The 13,802-nt window shown below is 43.6% G+C and overlaps 1 long non-coding RNA gene across 1 annotated transcript; it reads left to right on the top strand.

The window, feature by feature from the left end:
* Positions 1-4,769: 4,769 nt before the first annotated feature.
* LOC109572261 (uncharacterized) lies at positions 4,770-13,125 on the top strand. Its single transcript, XR_002182764.2, has 2 exons — positions 4,770-4,932; positions 7,794-13,125. It is a non-coding gene; the product is annotated as an uncharacterized lncRNA (long non-coding RNA).
* The last annotated feature ends 677 nt before the right edge of the window (positions 13,126-13,802 follow it).

Here is a 13,802-nt window from a genome sequence, read left to right as displayed (position 1 = left end):
CCAGGGGATCTTCCTGACCGAGGGATTGAACCCGTGTCTCCTGCACTGGCAGGTGGATTCTTTACCATTGTGCCACGGGTGATGCTTTGAGGGCCTTTTATTTATTACTCTGGGAGTGTGGGGTGTGCTGGGTGATGAGAAGCAGGGAGGTGGAAGGATGGAGAAAAAGAGGCAGCATGCTACTGGAAACGACCCTTGTTTTGGCCATCAGAACCTCAGAAACAGAATAGGATTGTTTTGAGAAGCTGGCAGTGGGGGTAAAGAGAAGAAGGACCAGAAGTAAAGCAATTTGGAAACGTTCCTTTTGCTTCAGCAGAGCCTGACGTCTTTCAAGGAGGGAGCAGGAGAGATGGGGCCTCCCCAGCTGGCCCGAAGCCCTGCTCTTTCCCGGGGGTAGGAAACTTGCAGTGGGCCAGGAAACAGGCCTGGGCTTGCAGCTGGGGATCAGGAAGTTTGGGGCCTCTTTCTACAGCTTTCTGGGCAGAGGCCAAGCTCTGGTAACTGCTTTCAATTTTTTTTTTTTTTAAATACAGTTCTGTTTTTCTCTCTCCTCCCTCCTAATGGAAATTCACCCTGCAAAACAGGATGGTGTCTGGTCAGAAGCTGCTCACAGTGTCCACCCTCAGGACTCTTGGAAAAAGTTCAGCTGGTGGTGAGGTTTGAAGGCAGGGTGGTACTTATTTCCATCAGCTCCTGAGGGGTAAAACTCACTCAACTTCTTACCAACTCCAAATGAAGGGGACTCCGGGTCCTTAGAAGTTCAGAAACAGGGTGGTTTGTTTGGCTTCCTCCTGGGATGGTGCAAAATGCTCTTTTAATTTAATGCAAGATCTCTGAGGGTTTTAAAAACAGGATTCTCCATCCACCTCCAGCTGTGGCAGGCATGTTGCAATTTGCCAGGAAGTTAATCTGTAACAGGAAAAAGGACCCAGTTTCTTTTTAACGATATTCCAATTGTGCCATGGGGGACCGGTATCACCCATCTAGCTCCCTCTGAGGATCAAGTGCCTGGTGTAAGTGGCAAGAATTATGTCTACGCAAATGAGCTTTAAACCCTTTAAAGGCAGGTCTGCATAGACTCAGCCCGTAACTTGAAAGCCATTTCTCTGGCCCACTTCCACAACTACCCAAGGAGGAGGATTTTGCTTACTAGTCACCTTGCTATCCACTTATGTCTCCATCTATTCATCCATCCTCCCATTCATCCAGTCCATTCAATCCATTTGTCAGTCTATCTATCTATTTACCTACCCACATATACTGTTTACCTTTACCCTGATGCTGGAAAAGATTGAAGGCAGAAGGAGAAGAAGGGGACAGAGGATGAGACGGTTGGATGGCATCACTGATGCCATGGACGTGAACTTGGGCAAACTCCGGGAGATGGTGAGGGACAGGGAAGCTGGGCATGCTGTGGTCCGTGGGGTCACAATGAGTTGGACACGACTTGGGAACTGAGCAACAACAACCAATACTTCAGCTCTTCCCTTGGATTTTTCAGTTCTATGAGTCAATCAACTTCCCATTTCAAACCAAATTCATTCATTAAGCAAATATTTATTGTTTTTACCACTCAATCACTTATTCCTTGCTCTATCCGTCTATTAATCCCGCAGTTACTGGGAGAGTGTGCTGCTGTGCTGTACTTAGTTGCTCAGTCGTGTCCAGCTCTTTGCAACCCCATGAACTATAGCCTGCCAGGCTCTTTTGTCCATGGGGATTCTCTATGCAGGAATACTGGAGTGGGTGGCCATGCCCTCCTCCAGGGGATCTTTCCAACCCGGGGATCGAACCCAGGTCTCCTGCATTACAGATGGATTGTTTACCAGCTGAGCCACCAGGGAAGCCCAGGAGTACTGAAGTGGGTAGTCTATCCCTTCTCCAGGGGATCTTCCCAACCCAGGAATCAAACCGAGGTCTCCTGCACTGCAGACAGAATCTTTACCAGCTGAGCTACCAGGAAAGACCTACTCGGAGACTCCTCTGTGCCAAACATGTCATTGTTAATAAAATGTTGAGGTAGTCCTTGTGGGAGCACAGCCTGGAGCAGCAAAGTCAGAGAGATCTTTCCAGCTTTGATGAGACCTATATGGAGCCTGTACGAGTAAGTAGGAATGGGCTAGAGAAAACAGGGCAAGTGTTTCAGAAGGGGAACGTATGAGCTGCAAGGTTGCGATATGCAGTGTTGTGGGAGGTGAGGCTTAATAAGTGAAAAGGACCACAGATCATGGAGGGCCTTGTGGTTCATACTCATCCTGATGGTGATGAGGAGTTCATTGGAGGACTTTAGGCAGAGGAATGATGCCAAGACATCACTCGCTTTTGATTGCTTTGTATCCTGCCTTCTGGTAACGAATCCCATCTTTTCCCCTTGGGGAACCCTTTTCTTATCCACTCTTGGTTTACATGACTTGGTGGGGCTGATCCCACTCTTGGGTACAAGGCTGAGCACTGCTCCTCCCTGGTCAACGTGACTAATTCAAGGAACAGCATCCAACCCAAACCAGTACAGTGAGTCTTCTGGGAGACTTTTTGTTGGCACAATTATGAAAGACGTATTCACTTTCTTTTGGAGTTAATAAAATAGTAGGATTTTAGCTTGGCACCTCTTAATGTCATTTTCCCCACCGGGCTGGAGAGGGTCTGCTTGAGAATGAAGCTACAGAAGAGAATGGAGTTCTGAGAAGGAGAGACGTATTCCCAGTGAGCTTGTTTGGGCAACTGGATCCAGCCATGTGAGAAGTTATGACCACCCCTAAAGATTTACACAAACCAATAGATTCTCAGTCCCCCCAACCCCTACCAAGAGTGATTTGAATTTGGTTTCTGTCATTGTCAAAGAATTATGAGTAAGTCAGCTCAAATCAGATTTGCACTTTAGGTAGAGTAACCTGGTAGCCATTTGAAGGATGCAGTTAGAGGAATAAAGCTAGAAATGGAAACACCAACTAGGAGACAATTGCCTGCCCTCGGAAAAATGCTTCAGGTAGGTATTCCTATTAATAGCTGGGACTTCCCTGGTAGTCCAGTGGCTGAGACTCTGTGCGTCCAGTGCAGGGATCCTAGGTTTGATCTCTAGTCAGGGAACTAGATCTCATGCCGCAACTAAGAGTTCACATGCCACCACTAAAGATCCTGTATGCTGTGATGAAGATAGAAGATCCTGGGTGCTGCAAATAAGACCCAGTGCAGCAAAAAAGAAAACAAACAAACCCCAAACTATTTTGCAACCACAAAATCTCAGTGGCACACAGACATAAGCTTTTTCTTCAAACTCGTGTGCCTATGAGTCACTGTGGTTCAGGCAATCAAGGTTACCTGAGGGTGTTCACATGACGACAGCAGGAGCATCAGAGGCTGAGTCCGGTTGCACAGCTATAGTCATGTCTAATACTATTCCACCACCCACATCGAGTCATGCGGCCAAAACCATCAACAAGATGGGGAAGTGCTAAGCAATCATCAACTCTGACAGAAAAGCAAGAATGAAGAGAACAAACTCAAGCAGTATTTAGGGGTTAAAGTGAACCAATTTTAGTGGTTGATTTTACATGGGGTCAAAGGGGAGAGAGAAATCAGGGTTTCTGCTTGGGTAATGGGGCTGGTGGTGGTGCCACCTCATGAAAAAGGGACTCTGGGAGGAGGGAAAATGGGAGGAAGGAAAAGTTTATCTATTTTTTTTTTAATGACTTAAAAAAAAAAAAAAACTGCACCAAGAGGCTTGGTGGGATCTGTTTCTCGACCAGGTACTAAACTCGGAGCTTTAGCAGTGAAAGCGCAGATCCCTAACCACAGGAATTCCCTGATGGACAGGTTTAGACAGAAGATGAGTTTTGGAATGGTTGAGTTTGAGAAGCTTATAGGACCAAAAAAAAAATAATTCTGTAGCTTGGTGATGGATGCTATCTACACATACTCTGGTGATCATTTTGTAATATACCTAAATGTTGAATCATTACTTTGTACATTTGAAATGAATATAATCTTACATGTCAGTTATACTGCAATAAAAAAATAACAATAGGAAACACTTGTATCACTCTTACTGCGTCCAGGCGTTGTTCCAAATGCTTCACACATAGGACTTGCTTAATCCTTTCAATCACTCCATCCTCTTTCTGCATATTGAAACACAGAGGAGTAAGTAATTTACCCCAGGTCTCTCAGCTTTCCCAGACAGGGCTGGGACATGTACTAGGCAGTTTGGTTCCAGAGGGTGAGACTTGGAGAACTCCTTTGAGAATTGTGGTGATCCTCTTGGACCCTCAGAATTGGTATAAAGATTATTTTAAAGTGAAAACAGTTGAGCACAGAGGTGCAGAAATGAATGCTGTGTAAATTTCCTTTAGCTGCCTGAATCAGAGCCATTACAAAATACAGCTGCCATTAAACCTCCTCCTCGGCAGTTTCCTGTGAATTTAACTGCCAAGAAGAGGGTCTGTCCATTCTCATTAGCATCAAAAAGCCCAACAGAACCTTTCATATTCTCCCACTGAAGCCTTAACCCACCGCTCTTTGTTAAATTGGTTTATATACACATTCCTGGAGAAGGAAATGGCAACCCACTCCAGTATTCTTGCCTGGGAAACCCTATGGACAGAGGAGTCTGGTGGGCTAGTCCACAGGGTCATAAAAGAGTCAGACACAACTGAGCAGGCATGCACACATGTCTATACCTTTCCTTTGGGTTATTTCAAGAGTTTTCCGTGATTGGGAGCTCCCACAAGCTTGTGTGAAAATTAACGTTCTGTTTTCTCTTGTTAATCTGTTTTTTTTCTTTTTCTCATTTAAATTATCAGGCCCCAACTATTGGACAGAGGCTGGAAAAGTTTTCTTCCCATGACTTTTGGCAGTAAAGATGGGATGGTTGGGACTCTCCACTCTCAGGGGACTGCTGCTGAGATCCCCGGACCTTTGACCATGCCAGCGAAGGTAAACTTTATTTTACCAGTTAGGATCCTGGGTCTCCGCCAGACTCTGGCCAAGCAAGGACAGTAAGAGCCTCTCCCTGCCTTTCTGAAAAAGATTTTCCAAATTTTTGATTTATAGAAGGAAATTTTTGGTTAAAGCCAGTTCTTTGCTGTTTTTATTTTATTTATTTATTTTTTTCTAGTATTTTCTCATGGTCTTTCTTTTTGTCTTCTTCTTCTGGAACCCCTATGATTCGAATGTTGTAGCGTTTAATATTGTCCTGGAGGTCTCTGAGATTGTCCTCATTTCTTTTAATTCGTTTTTCTTTTATCCTCTCTGATTCATTTATTTCTACCATTCTATCTTCTAATTCACTAATCCTATCTTCTGCCTCTGTTATTCTACTATTTGTTGCCTCCAGAGTGTTTTTACTAATTCACTAATCCTATCTTCTGCCTCTGTTATTCTACTATTTGTTGCCTCCAGAGTGTTTTTAATTTCATTTATTGCATTATTCATTATATATTGACTCTTTTTTATTTCTTCTAGGTCCTTGTTAAACCTTTCTTGCATCTTCTCAATCCTTGTCTCCAGGCTATTTATCTGTGATTCCATTTTAATTTCAAGATTTTGGATCAATTTCACTATCATTATTTGGAATTCTTTATCAGGTAGATTCCCTATCTCTTCCTCTTTTGTTTGGTTTGGTGGGCATTTATCCTGTTCCTTTATCTGCTGGGTATTCCTCTGTCTCTTCATCTTGTTTAAATTGCTGAGTTTGGGAGTCCTTTCTGTATTCTGGCAGTTTGTGGAGTTCTCTTTATTGTGGCGTTTCCTCGCTGTGTGTAGGTATGTAGAGGTGGCTTGTCAAGGTTTCCTGGTTAGGGAAGCTTGTGTCGGTGTTCTGGTGGGTGGAGCTGTATTTCTTCTCTTTGTTCAGTTGCGCTATGGGGAGGGAGGGAGGGATGCTGCAAACAAATGACACTGGCGTGTGCTCGCAGTGCCTCAGCCACACTGGGTCTGCCCCCGCTCACGGCGCGTGTAGCCTCCCTGCCCACACTGCTCAGGCTCTAGGTTGTTCCGCCGGGAACAATCCGAGGCTGGCCCTGGGTTGCATGCACCTCCCAGGTCCAAGCCGCTCAGGTTCAGGCACTCGGGTAGTCCTCAGAGGCGCAGACTCAGTTGGGGCTGTGTTTTGTGCTCTTCCCAGGTCCGAGCAGCTCAGGTGATGAGGTGTTTGGCGAGCGCCAATGCTGCGACTTATCGCCTCCCCGCCACTTGGTTATCTGGGTGTAAAACCGGCGCACCTTCTCAGGCAGATGTTGACCGTCCAGACCCCCAATAAGTTTTAGTTAGCAAAGAAGCCAGTTTTATAGATAATGTCTCTCTGGGGCTGCGATTGCCCCCTTCCGGCTCTGGCTGCCTGTCACCGGAGGGGGAAGGTTTGCAGCCGGCTACCTCTGTTTGGTCCTTTGTTCCGTGCGCGGGCTGGCGGTGTCTTAGGTTAGGGCTGGCTTTTCGCATGGTAGATATCCCACAGTCTGGTTTGCTAGCCCAAATTATTTCGCTCAGATAGTGCTCAGGGTATTCAGGCCAGATTCTTACTCTCAGCGATGCAGCCCGCGCCGCGCCTCCCTGCCCAGCCCCCGCTTGCTAATGGTGGATGCAGGCGTCTGCGCTGCTTCTCCGCTGGAGGAGTTACCGTAGGGCTTGCAATCTGCGAGTTTTAATTGTTTATTTATTTTTTCTCCCTGTTATGTTGTCCTCTGTGCTTCCAAAGCTCGGCACGGATTCGGCAGTGAGAAGGTTTCCTGGTGTTTGGAAACCTCTCTCTTTTTAAGACTCCCTTCCCGGGACGGAACTCCGTCCCTCCCTCTTTTGTCTCTTTTATTGTCTTTAATATTTTTTCCTACCTCCTTTCGAGGAGTTGGGTTGCTTTTCTGGGTGCCTGATGTCCTCTGCCGGCATTCAGAAGTTGTTTTGTGGAATTTACTCGGCGTTTAAATGCTCTTTTGATGAATTTGTGGGGGAGAAAGTGTTTTCCCCGTCCTACTCCTCCACCATCTTGGCGCCTTCCCCCTTTGCTGTTTTTAAACAAGGGAGGAACAGCCAAAAAAAAATCACCCAAGGCAAGATTAAAGGGACCAGGGAAACTTATCAAGATTAGGAGACTGGCCACCTGGGAGATGAGATGAAGGGACTGCCAACCCTGCTCACAGCCTGATTTTGTCCGAGACCCCAGCTTTGAACCACTGTTCTCAAACCCTTCATCAAATTCTCTAGGGTGGAGACCACCTGAGACAGGATTAAGGGAGTGCAGGCCCTGCACACACCCTGATCTTGAGAGGAACCCCACCCTTAAATTGTTCCTATAAAGAGTGTTAGTCCCTTAGTCGAGTCTGACTCTGCAAACCCCCCCAGACCGTAGCCCCCCAGTTTCCTCTGTCCATGGAATTCTCCAGGCAAGAGCAGTGGACTGCGTTGCCATTCCCTTCTCCAGCGGATCTTCTTGACTCAGGGACTGAAGCTGGGTCTCCTACATTGCAGGCAGATTTTTTACTGTCTGAGCCACCAGGGAAGCCCCTTGCTATAAAACTCCTTATCAAATCCTCCTGGGTTGGGACTTATGCTTTCTGGGGGGCAGGCACCCACCATGTCCCCCTTTACCTGGGAAAGCAATAAAGCCATTCTTTTCTACATCATTCCCTCCCAGTCCGCTCCTCCCATCCCTGAGTTCTTTGGATATTGGGACTTTTGTGACAGGCAGCTGTTCTGTCTGTCTTTTGTGCTACTGTTTTGTCTTGTGGTAGCTAAAAGTGTTGTTTCCTGAGAACCTGGTTTTGGTAACTGAAAAGTTTACTCTGGTTTTCTACTTGCTTAAGGTGTTGGAGAAGCCACTTGAGAGTCCCTTGGACTGCAAGGAGATCCAACCAGTCCATTCTGAAGGAGATCAGCCCTGGGATTTCTTTAGAAGGAATGATGCTGAAGCTGAAACTCCAGTACTTTGGCCACCTCATGCAAAGAGTTGACTCATTGGAAAAGACTCTGATGCTGGGAGGGATTGGGAGCAGGAGAAGGGGACGACAGAGGATGAGATGGCTGGATGGCATCACTGACTCGATGGATGTGAGTCTGAGTGAATTCCAGGAGATGGTGATGGACAGGGAGGCCTGGTGTGCTGCGATTCATGGGGTCACAAAGAGTCAGACACGACTGAGCGACTGAACTGAACTGAACTGATCTGAAGGGTAGAAATGGGGCTTCCCAGGTGGCGCTAGAGATAAAAAGCCCACCTGCCAATGCAGGAGACTTAAGAGTAGCAGATTTGATCTCTGGGTTGGGAAGATCCCCTGGAGAAAGCAATGGCAACCCACCCCGGTATTCTTGCTTGGGAAATACCATGGACAGAGGAACCTGGTGGGCTACAGTCCATGGGGCCGAAAGGAGTCGGACATGACTGAAATATGGGTAGTCTGGGTACCACATCTGAAGTGGGGTTCTACTGACCATTAGCAACTCTCAGGGAATTCATCGAAATTTAAATCTTGAAAGGTCTCATCCTGTAAGGACTCTTGTCTCTCTCCCTACTGCCTCTGTTCATCGCTATGGCAATGAGATGCTTCCTTCCTTCCTCCTTGGCTATCTTTGGGTATGAGGGTTGCACCTGCTGTGCCCTCTTTGATTTTTGACCCTGTGAAGTAAAAAACGTGAAGAAAGCGAAAAGTCGCTAAGTTGTGTCCAACTCTTTGCGACCCCACGGACTGTAGCCCACCAGGCTCCTCTGTCCATGGAGATTCTCCAGGCAAGAATGCTGGAGTGGGTTGCCATGCCCTCCTCCAGGGGATCTTCTCACCCCAGGGACTGAACCCAGGTCTCGTGCACTGCAGGCGGGTTCTTTACCATCTGACCCACCAGGGAAGATACTTATGTTTGAGTCATAGTTGAAATGAGTATACTTACTGAAGCTGAGTTACAATCTTAACATCTTTGTTTGGAAGATACCTCTTGGGCTCGAAGTTCTCCTTTCTGGCTTTGGTTTCAAGGCCTCTCTATTCTCCCTACTTGATCCTGTTCCTCTCATGGGAACTTTTCAGTAGACTAAACTCCTTTTCTCTCAAACCCCACTGACTCTATGTTCTGCCACCATGGCACTAACTCTGCCTGCCTCCTTTCTTCTCGGTGTGACTTTTTTAAGGATAATAGCACCTTTGGGAAAACATAAATCCGCCAAGCTGGATTTTCTATCTTTCCATTTTAGCCCTTCAACTCCCTATAGTCACTGGAACTTCAGGTAACCCTTGGTCCTCCTCAGGGGCTCTCAAGGGACTCTTAAAAGCAAGCACATGAGGCTGAGAAAAAACAAACAGACTAACGGCAAACAAAATTTAGTCCATAACCTCCTTAAGGTTATATTAATATATCAAGAAAAAAGGAAGAAATCTTAAAAATCTTCTCTACAAATATTGGACAAAGCTTTAACCCCCATATTGAGGAGGTGACAGCTTGTTCCATCTGCCAGAAGCACAATTCAGATAAAAATATAAAGTGGAGCAAAGACGAGGACCAGCGTTTGTATGCAAACGTGTGACATTTGTGTTATTGTATGTTGTAGTCAGTTTGGGCTGCTTTAACAAGATTATGACCAACCTAGATAGCATATTGAAAAGCAGAGACATTACTTTGCCAACAAAGGTCCATCTAGTCAAGGCTATGGTTTTTCCAGTGGTCATGTATGGATGTGAGAGTTGGACTGTGAAGAAAGCTGAGTGCCGAAGAAGTGATGCTTTTGAACTGTGGTGTTGGAGAAGACTTGAGAGTCCCTTGGACTGCAAGGAGATCCAACCAGTCCATTCTGAAGGAGATCAGCCCTGGGTGTTCTTTGGAAGGAATGATGCTAAAGCTGAAACTCCAGTACTTTGGCCACCTCATTCGAAGAGTTGACTCTTTGGAAAAGACTCTGATGCTGGGAGGGATTGGGGGCAGGAGGAGAAGGGGACAGCAGAGGATGAGATGGCTGGATGGCATCACCGACTTGATGGACATGAGTCTGAGTGAACTCCGGGAGATGGTGATGGACAGGGAGGCCTGGCGTGCTGCAATTCATGGGGTCGCAGAGAGTCAGACATGACTGAGCGACTGAACTGAAGTGAACAAGATATCATAAATTGGGAGGGTTACACAGCAAATATTTATTTTGTACAGTTTCAGAGGCTGGAAGTCTAAGATCAGGATACAAGTGTTCTGGGATTGTGGTGAAAGGTCATTTTCTGGCTTGTAGGAGTCTCCCTGTATTTTCACATGAGAAAGAAAGAGGAAGGAAATAGAGAGAGAAAGAGTGAAAGAAAAAAAGAGAGAAAGAGTGGGAATTCCCTGGTGGTCCAATGGTTAGGACTCCAAGTTTTCTCTGCTGAGGGCCTGGGTTCAGTCCCTGGTTGGAGAACTAGAATCCCACAAGCCAGGTGGCACTGGTTAAAAAAGAAAACGAGTCAGAGGCATAAGAGAGAACTTTCTCCTGCTTCTTCTTTTTTTTTTTTTTAATTATTTTATGTATTTATTTGGCTACATTGGGTCTTAGTCACAATGCACAGGCTAACTTGCCCCACACTATGTGGGATCTTAGTTCTCTAACCAGGATTGAAACCCATATCCCCTCCATTGGAAGGGGGATACTTAGCCACTGGATCATCAGGGAAGTCCCTTTGCCTTATTTTTTTTTTTTAATTAAAAAAAAGTTTTCTTTTTAAGTTTTTTATTGGAGGAGAGAGTAACGTGGAAACTTATATTACCATATGCAAAATAGATAGCCAGTGGGAATTTGGTGTATGACTCAGGTAACTTAAACAGGAGCTCTGTATCAACCTGAGGGATGGGATGGGAAGGGAGATGGGAGGGAGGTTCAGAGGGAGGGGACATATGTATACCTATGGCTGATTCATGTTGATGTGTGCCAGAAAACAACACAATTCTGTAAAGTGATTATTAATTAAAAGATAAATAAAAAAGATAATTACAATATTGTGCTGATTTCTGCTATACATCAACATGAATCAGTCATAGGATCTAAAGCCTATTGTAAAGAGTGAAGTAAGTCAGAAAGAGAAAGACAAATATTGTACATTAGAGCATGTATATGGAATCTAGAAAGATGGTATTGATGAAACTATTTGCAGGGCAGCAATGGAGTTGACCTGACTTCTTCTTTTTACATAGAGAATAAACATACTCGGACCTGTTAATGAACATGTTCTTTTGCCACGTTGGGAAACTGTACTATAAGGAAGCATATGGCTCTAGAAATTGTGAGATGGTGTATTCATACTTTTGCTTATCAACTACTGAATGCTGGTATATCACCATTGTTTATTTCCTAGGTGTTTTTTTTTTGGCTGATCACTGGATTTCATTAGGATGAAATTCCTGATAATTACGTAGGAGCTACTTGCCTAGGCTGATCACTGGATTTTATTAAGATGAAATCACTGATAATTACGTAGAAGCTACTTGCCTAGGCTGATCACTGGATTTCATTAAAATGAAATCACTGATAATTACATAGAAGCTACTTGCCTAAGCCCAAATCTTTGAGATTCACATGAACTTGATTATACAATGAACGATATGTTCAAAACCATAAGGAAATACCCGATGCCCAGGTGACGAAGGCTGGGGTGAACGAACCTGCACACTTATTTCAAGCTGTTAACCAATTTGTGGGTCATACAGTGGTCCCTCCGTGCAAGAAGTTGAAGAGCTCCTCTGTAACCTGGAGGCTACACGCTCATCTCAGAGCTCTAGCTGTTCATGAGCCTTTACACATTTCTCCAGCTGCTCGCCTTGCCCTCTCACTGCTGTAAGGGGGTCCACTCATTCCTCCTCCACTTCTTCCTCCTCCTTGGGGTCTCCAGACCCAGTCAGCAGGTCAGCATCCTTCTCACATCCTCTAGCCTCCTGTCCGGCTGTGGTTCTGGACTCAACACGAGCAGCAACAGCAGCATCTATTCCACTACAGGATCAAAAACTACCTCCTAGTTTTCTTTAAAAAAAAAAAAAATCTAAGGATCGAGAATTATAATCAGTATATGTAAGAGACACTACTAGAAATAATAAGGATGAAGGGAAAAAAAATCTATGCAAAACGTGCCAGGAAAGTAGGATATGTTTTTGATAAGAAAAAGTATACAAGGTGTTAAGGCTATGTTTCTGTTAAGGACAAAAGAGAGTAATTTCATCCTAAAATAGTTGTGTCAAAGTTGTTCCAGAATAAGAAAGAGGAAAATGTAGGACAAGAACTGAATGGGTCTAGAAACTTGTGAAAAGTTTGTGGGAGAGAAAGAGAGACAGGGGAAGAGAGAAAAAGAATATTTAATCTCATGGGGTCAAACTGGATAAGTGAATTTGTTATAAGATTTTAAAGTGAACTTTAATATCGATAGTGCACTAATGCAAAACTAGAGTGTGATTTTTCTCTCTCTTAAAAAGACAAAATGTGTTGAATTGTAGGCCTGTTTTCAGTAAGAGATTGTAAAAGATTTTCTCTACCTTTTGATTAATCCACCGAGGAAACAACTCTGAATCTTACCACAATAACTTCCTGTGTTATCTTTATCATGTCCTCAATTATTTAAGAGAAACAATTCTTTTCACTTTTTATAAGACCTGTTTTGTTTTTTTTTACCAACCATGTTGCTCCCTATATTTACTTTTGAAAATTTTTATTGTTATTTTGGTTAAATTGACAGTTAAGTATTGTTGCATAGTGGTCTGTGCTTCTGGTTAATGAAGTGTTAAAACACTTTGACATTTTTGACAACTTCCCCAAATCAATTTCTAAATGAAATCTTTTTGACCTTCAACTGACTTTGAGATTTCATAAAAGGCTCCTAGAACATCTCAAAGAGTTTTTTTTCCCTCTCTTTGTAAAAAGAGAGATGTTAAATGAATTAGGTTTGTTTGATGTGTTAAACTGCATGAATAACATTGTCAAATAAAAAGTGATGCTTAACCTTCCCTAGGCTTTATTTGTATGGATAAATATTATTAATGTATGTATTCAGAGACTGTATGAAATTTCTAAAAATTTATCAGTACCTTCCATGAAATATCCTGGCATAATATTAGCAGTCATAATTCCAATTATTATTTAGAATGTTGTATATCACAGAAACAACCAAATTGTGTTACTTTTATAATAAAATTTCATCAAATTTTAAACCATGGTCATGTTAAGTCTCTTATTATTTACAAATAGTGCTTTATGATCAGATAAAATCCAGAATGCTTCATCTTCAAAAATAGGGACCAAGTCAGGCTCATAGAAAGGGCTATGACATGTAATCTGGGGCACAGATTTCTGATGGTATTAATAGCTATGAGATGATTACACCGGACTGGGTAGAGAACTCTAGTTGAAACTGCTAACCCAAGAGCAAATAGAACAAGAATTAATTACATGAGACTGATTGAACTCATGAAAATTTATTATAATTTTTATGACTTTTTTAGGGGAGCATTGCTGGTTCTTTAATATTACAGCTTCTGGATATAAGGAACCCCTTTCTCATTTCTCTTAAGATATCTATAACTTACAACACTTTTGTATATTAAATGTTTGTAAACAAAAACTGAAGCACTTCTCTTTTTCTCCCTTCTTGATCCTTCCAGAATTCAGATACTTCTTTTTGAGTGTTATTGTATTCACAGCAATATAGTTACTTGCATACGTTAAATAAGAACCTGGCTTCCTTTTAATAGTATATAGTTGGAAAAATTGATCATGTAACCAAAGTTTTTACTAGAATGCCGTATTTGAGAATGATGTGAGTGAGTGAGTGAGTGAAGTCACTCAGTCGTGTCCGACTCTTTGCGACCCCATAGACTAAAGCCTACCAGGC

The sequence above is a fragment of the Bos indicus genome, chromosome 18 (genome assembly GCF_029378745.1).
Source record: "Bos indicus isolate NIAB-ARS_2022 breed Sahiwal x Tharparkar chromosome 18, NIAB-ARS_B.indTharparkar_mat_pri_1.0, whole genome shotgun sequence".
NCBI classification, from domain to species: domain Eukaryota; kingdom Metazoa; phylum Chordata; class Mammalia; order Artiodactyla; family Bovidae; genus Bos; species Bos indicus.
This window is presented reverse-complemented; position numbering and strand designations above follow the sequence as displayed.